The following is a 6881-nucleotide window of genomic DNA, read 5'->3' as shown; positions in this document are numbered from 1 at the left end:
TATAGGCTATTTATGTTTCAAATAAAATTTCTCCAGGTTTTTATCCCGCACCAATGAAAAAGAAACCAAAGCAACAAACTTTTGATCTTGGATCGCTGCTCAGCCAATCAAATTGAAATGTTTTATACAAGAAAATCCAAGAAAAAGCAAGTCCAGTTAGAAAAGCTCTCATGACTTAGGTATGTTAGAAACAAATAAAGCATTTAAAAATAACTGCAAACTCTAGTGCATAACCAGATTTTCCATCTTATCACAGAAGCGACTGGCAGCCATCAGATTGAACTGGAGCTCACTGCGCTCAGCCCGCAGATTTCAGAGGTGAGTAATGGAAACATCCCAGAAGAGAGAGAGAGAGAGAGAGACGCTGCCAAGACCAGTCTGCAGACCAGAGCAATAAACATACAGTGAGCTCAGCTGACATTCAGATGAAGCTGCGGTGAAGGCCTGATCCCTGCTGACGTGTGTGTGAGCTGCTCTGAAAGTGTGTGTTTAGCATTTATACACCACAGAACGAGTCAAAGTTGAGTGCTCTACTGTTCTTCTTCTTGTTTTCACTGGTCCTGAATCTGATGAGTATGTGTCTGTATTACGTCTAATTTAGTCACACTTAGCAATATAACATTCAGTTTAATGGGTGATTCTCATCAAAACGGGTGTCAAGATAACACAACATATATATACTGTATATATCCACACACACAAAATACAGGTGAAAATCAATAAAAATCAATATGGAAAAGAATTAGATGTATTCAATTTATGTCATTTCTAATTGATGTCATTTATACTTGCAATGAATACTATGATGTATAAATACTTTATATATGTATTTATATTTATGTATGTAATTTATTATATTAATTGTATTTATATATGAATTACTTAAAGGCACAATATGTAATTTTTCGCCGCTGGAGGGAGCGTATTCAAAATAAACAAAGAGACAAAGGTGTAGTATGATGACGCCGTGACTGAGTGTGGAATCATGGGAGTTGTGGTCTTCATCCCCAGAAATCATGTTCATGGATGAGCTAATGATTTATTAATGTAGTAGAAGGAAGCAGGGTGAGGCTGAAAGCCGTCGAAGCGAACGAGCGTGACACACGGCTCGAAAGCAGCGGAGCTTTTATTATGCCACAGTCGAGGTCTTCCGCGTATGTGGGGTAAAGCAGCGCTGTTTTATCATACTAGATAAAACAGCACTGCTTGCACATTTCCTACCTGGACAGCAGGTGTATTTGTACAGAAATCATGGATTACTAATCTGAGTTTAGTTTAGTGCCGTCAGAAAAAACACAAAGCCAAGAGTCAAGAGCTTTTCCTGGAAGAAAATGTTTTTGCTCAGAGCTCAGGAGACTTAAAGAGAACCATATAGAGAAAAACGTTATTATGGACTTTTTAGGTTTTGGTTTAAAGTTAAAATTGACAGTTTTTGGTTTCTCAAGACATTAACTGATGGACTGGAGTGGTGTGGATTACTGTGATGTTTTTTATCAGCTGTTTGGACTCTCATTCTGACGGCACCCATTCACTGCAGAGCATCCATTGCTGAGACACTGATGCAAAGCTACATTTCTCCAAATCTGATGAAGAAACAAACTCATCCTAATCTTGGATGGCCTGAGGGTGAGTACATTTTCAGCAAATTTTCATTTTTGGGTTTTATTAGAGATATCCATTATGTTTCATTGAAGTACTGACTGCTTAAAGGGGTGGTTCAGTGGTTTTTTTCTAGGCTTGATTGTGTTTATGGGGTGCAGTCTAACATGTGTTAATGCTTAGTTTTTAAAAAAACGCATTATTTTTCACATAATTTACCTTTATTACACACCGCTCTCTTCTTTCTCTGAGAAAAGGGCTAATCTTCTCCTGTTTTTATGAAGCCCCTCCCTCAGAAATAGGCGATGGGCTCTGATTGGTTAGCTAGCCCAGAGTGTTGTGATTGGCTAAACCGCCTATAGTGCATGTTTTTTGTTTGTTGTTGTCTCATACTTTTAGATACGCTGTTATTTGTAAATGCTACTGCTTATGTTAGCTTTTAATATACGGTTTTATCCTGATTAAAGCTTTAATACAGTACGGCAACTGCACGCGCGTCCATGTATAACGCTTCTCATAGCTATGTGAAAATAAGTGTATAAATGTAACAGTTCATTTTTGGAGCTGAGCTGAATGAGAGAGAAAGATGCAGAGCGTGTGCAGAGCAGGGGAACGCGAGGAACAGTATCGAGAACCGCTGCTTTAGAACATTGATTTTGAATCTTGTGAATCCACTAGAATCGTTAGAAGACAGAATCGCGATTCATAATTGAATAGATTTTTACGTGCACCTCTAGTTTTCTCTTCCTCTTCTCTAAAGTAGCGCAGGCCTCGCCCCCTTTGCTGCCTTTTCCCGGGGGCGGGGTTTATCTGGGTTTGTGATGTCACGGACCCGGGAAGTAACTCGTTGTAGTCTCTACCAGCCGTTTTTGTAGGCATTAAACTGACAGAATTTTAAAAGACCATATCTCCGTTTGCATTGAACTTTCAGCTTCGTAACTTTGCAGATATTGTTTATGCCCAAACAGCAACATTACACACTAACTAACGTTAAAAAAGTGAAATCTAAACCACCCCTTTAAATAAAACATAACTAGTTACAGATGAGTCAATAATTGTCATTCAGGTTTTTATTTCTCAGTTATCATGACATTCGTGCCTGAACCTGCAAATGACTTCAGAAGTTCATGGTGCGTCACTCATATATTTCATTTCCTCAATTGTTAGAAATTGTTGTGTTTTTTTAAGTATAGGTACATAGAGACATTTGCATAAGTCTCCTAGGGTCGGATTCACAAAAATCCTCTTAATAAAGAAGTTCATGAATTACTTAAAATAAATTCCTAGAACTCTGTAAAAATTTTCCTAAGTGTATTTTTTTTAAATTATGAAGTTCTCAAATATGTTCTTAAAAAACTTTTATTTATTTATTTATTTATGTATTTATTTATTTTTGTGAATCCAGCTTCTGCTTCTGAGAAAACAACCCCAGTAATCTCACAAGTAACTAAAAATGCTGTATAAAAACAGAAAAGGAACTGGTAATTTTATGCTGTTAAGTTTAAAATCATTTCCGTTAACCTTAAAATACAACACAGTACAATGCATAATTTAAAATACAAGTAAACACTGTAAATAAACCCACTAAATACACAAAATTCCTTCATATTAACACACTGTCTTTCAGGACGTTTCTTAGCGTTAATGTCTCATACTGTGCTCAAATTTGCCAAGATACCAGTGTCTGCAATTAAAGATATTATTTTATAGCTCTAATTTAATAACTATTGGCTCGTTTCTGTCTGTTTTTATTTCTCCTATAAGGACTTGTAGGAACAGCATTATTAAAGGTCATTGAATCCTGCAGAAATGGTGTTTCTGATGCAGCAGTCTGTCTCTGTGCGAAACATGTTGGACTGGTTCACTACAGGCCTCAGAAAGCAAGAGCTGGGGGAGTTCAGACGGAAAGCCCTCATTTACTTACGAGAGAAACTCATGAGCAATTACAGTGAGTCGAAGCCTTTCATTTACTCTCTCTCGCTCGCTTCAATTGTTCCCGTTTTGCATCTCTGTTTGGCAAAATGCCTTTATTTGACATGTTTTTTATTTTGTATTATTATTTTATTATTATTACTTTATTTATTTTTAAATGATTGGAATAGTTTTGTCTGCCATATTCAGGGAGGGAGAGTAGTTCAGCAGGAAGCCTGTTGTTGTCATGTGACAAGAAAGCTAGGAAACAGGAAATGACATCACAGAGAGGCTTGCATGTCAAGGTCAGTAAGGCTTTAGCCTAAAATATATTTAATTTAGTTTTATATCCAAGTTTGTTCAGTTTTTTTAGATATCAAACTCATGTTCAGAAATTTATGATAGAATGTTTTTTTTTATGTGCAAAGGGAAATATATTGTTTTGTTTGATTATTACGCAACTTCTTCAGTTTTATTAAATGGTATGAATGATGTGGTTATATTTTTGGGAAGTGAACTTCACTCTTGTTGGTAAGTCACTTTCCTCTGGACAGACTTAACTTAAATTCACAGTAAAATACTGTGTTTCATTACCTGATGTAATGTTAATAAGCCAACACATTGAAGTACTAATATCTGTTTTGTACTATTGTAATGCACTGATAACCAGCAAAAACTGGTGGTGATGAGAAAGTCACGCGATGAACCAAAGCTCATCACAAACAGCTTTTCTACGAGCTGCGGAGGGCAATACTTCTGTATAGAAGGTGCACAGTGTCACTCACACAAACACTAAACCCCATCATGGTGACACACATGATACTGAAATAATGCAATAAACATTCATTTAACAACATTAGATGTAAGATTAAACCCTAGTGTACACAACTGATAAGAAAAAAACTAAGAAGAAGCTTTATTTTTTTTACAATAAAAAAACATAAAATATGAAGTGTCATGCAGGAATTCTGGGAGTGTCATTTTACGGTTTTTCACTGTATATTATACAATGACTTTTTCTTTTTCACTTCCAAAAACTGCATTTTTAACAGTATTTTACTGTAAAATCACATTAAATGTAATTACATTTATTCACTGAATATAGTATGGAAACTTACTGTTAACCAGTTAACAGGTTTTTACTGTAGCATTTTTACAGTCTTTTACTGTTAAAATCACAGTCTTTTTTTTTACAGTGAGGGCACTGGCTCCTACACTCTTAAAAATAAAGGTGCTTCAAAAGGTTCTTCAAGCGATGCCATAGAAGAACCATTTTTGGTTCCACAAAGAACCATTCTGTCAAAGGTTCTTTAAAGAACCATCTCTTTCTTACCTTTTTATAATCTGAAGAAACTTCTTTCGCCACAAAGAAGCTTTTGTGTAACAGAAAGGTTCTTCAGATGTTATAAGTTCTTTATGGAACCATTTAGACAAAATGGTTCTTCTATGGCATCGTGAAGCACCTTTATTTTTAAGAGTGTAACAGCGCCGTCTGAAGACTGCTTCGAGCCAAGTGTTTGTTAATCAGATAATTCCTGGTTTATACGTCTCATTGGCTCTGAACAGAAGATTGGTTTATTGTGGAGCAAATGAGGCTTTGCAAATGTTTGTGGTTCTGCTTTTAATTGATTAGATCCTGATGCTTTCTCTGAGTCTGATAGACGTCCGCTATTGATGTTATTGATCAGGGAGATAGTGAGAGTTTAGAGACTTCACAAGGGCTGAAGTAGAGTTGACAAAGATAAATCATAATAGAGATCTCTTTCAATGAATAGTTCATCCAAAAATGAAATTTAGCTGAAAATGTGCTCGCCTTCAGAGTTTTTTTCTTCATCAGATTTGGAGAAATGTAGCATTACATCAGTGTCTCAGCAATGGATGCTCTGCAGTGAATGGGTGCCGTCAGAATGAGAGTCCAAACAGCTGATAAAAACATCACAATAATCCACAAGTAATCCACACCACTCCAGACCATCAGTTAACATCTGGAGAAGACAAAAGCTGTGTGTTTGTAAGAAACAAATCCATCATTTAACTTCAAACTGTTGGTTCTGCTCGACATGCAAGTCGTCTATCCATAACATTACTGTCTCCAGTCCTTTCTCAATTGTCTTCTAGACAAAAATATGGAGATCAAATAGAGAAACTATCTTCTGCATCTCAGATGTTTCTCCTGACAAAACGGCCCTAGTAATCTTTGAGATCTCAATAATGACTCGAACTAATACATCAAAATACTAAAGTCTCTCATCAAAAGTAATCTCTCATCAAATTCTTTTTGGATATTTTAATAAAAAAATCTTACATATTGTGCCTTTAACCCGTCGTGTTCCTGCTCACAGAACAGAGATCAGTCATTTTACAGCATATGATGACCACAGGAACAGAAGGTTTGAGCTGTGACACTGGGTAATTTCTTGTAAAGGTGGTTTGAACTCTGCAACACCGAGACGTATGAATGTGTCAACACACACCTCTCTTATAGAGCAGATGTCATTGCTTCAGACCACACATGCACACACCAACTTTACAAGAGCTGAGCTGAAATTAAGTACATGTTTTTCTGTGTTTCCTGCAGCCTCTGTGATTGATTGCTCAAATCTCGTTACTAAGTGATCAGATGCACTGTTTTCACATGCTGGACCAGAAAACAGGTGAGAAAATCCCACAGATGCACACTGAAGGAGAGATCTAGAGAGCTGAAGATCACTGAGAGACATTTGTGTCTCACATTTTGTTCTTGTGCTGGTCATTAGTTATTGGAGTTTGGTTATAAAGGCACTCAGTGTAAGTGTGCATCGCTCCTCTGCATCAGTTTAATATCATGTAAATGCTCTCATGTCTAAGCTTCCTGTTTGTGCATGCTGGTCTACTTCATATTCAAAATACTACTGCAGAGTTTGAAAGAAAGAAAGAAAGAAAGAAAGAAAGAAAGAAAGAGAAAGAATTCGGCCTTTTCACTTTGGACCTTGCTGATTTAGAACAGTTCCTGGTTGAAATCCAACAGTAACACTGGATAACAGATGCTTAATGGGCACATTAACCTCTCTCTCTCTCTCTCTCTCTCTCTCTCTGTCTTTCTGTGTCCCTGTCTCTCAACTCCCTGGACGCACTATAATTGTAATTTCCATGTCCTTGAGTTGGAGCCAAACTAAGCGATCCAGGGCTGACATGACCTTGTAGAGATGCTGAAAGAAGAAGCTTACGTATACAGATGTTCTCTTTCTCTCTTTCTCTCTTTCTCTCTTTCTCTCTTTCTCTCTTTCTCTCTTTCTCTCTTTCTCTCTTTCTCTCTTTCTCTCTTTCTCTCTTTCTCTCTTTCTCTCTTTCTCTCTTTCTCTCTTTCTCTCTTTCTCTCTTTCTCTCTTTCT

The sequence above is a fragment of the Sinocyclocheilus grahami genome, unplaced genomic scaffold (assembly GCF_001515645.1).
Source record: "Sinocyclocheilus grahami isolate Dianchi unplaced genomic scaffold, SAMN03320097.WGS_v1.1 scaffold265.1, whole genome shotgun sequence".
Lineage (NCBI taxonomy): Eukaryota > Metazoa > Chordata > Actinopteri > Cypriniformes > Cyprinidae > Sinocyclocheilus > Sinocyclocheilus grahami.
Note: the sequence above shows the minus strand (reverse complement) of the source record.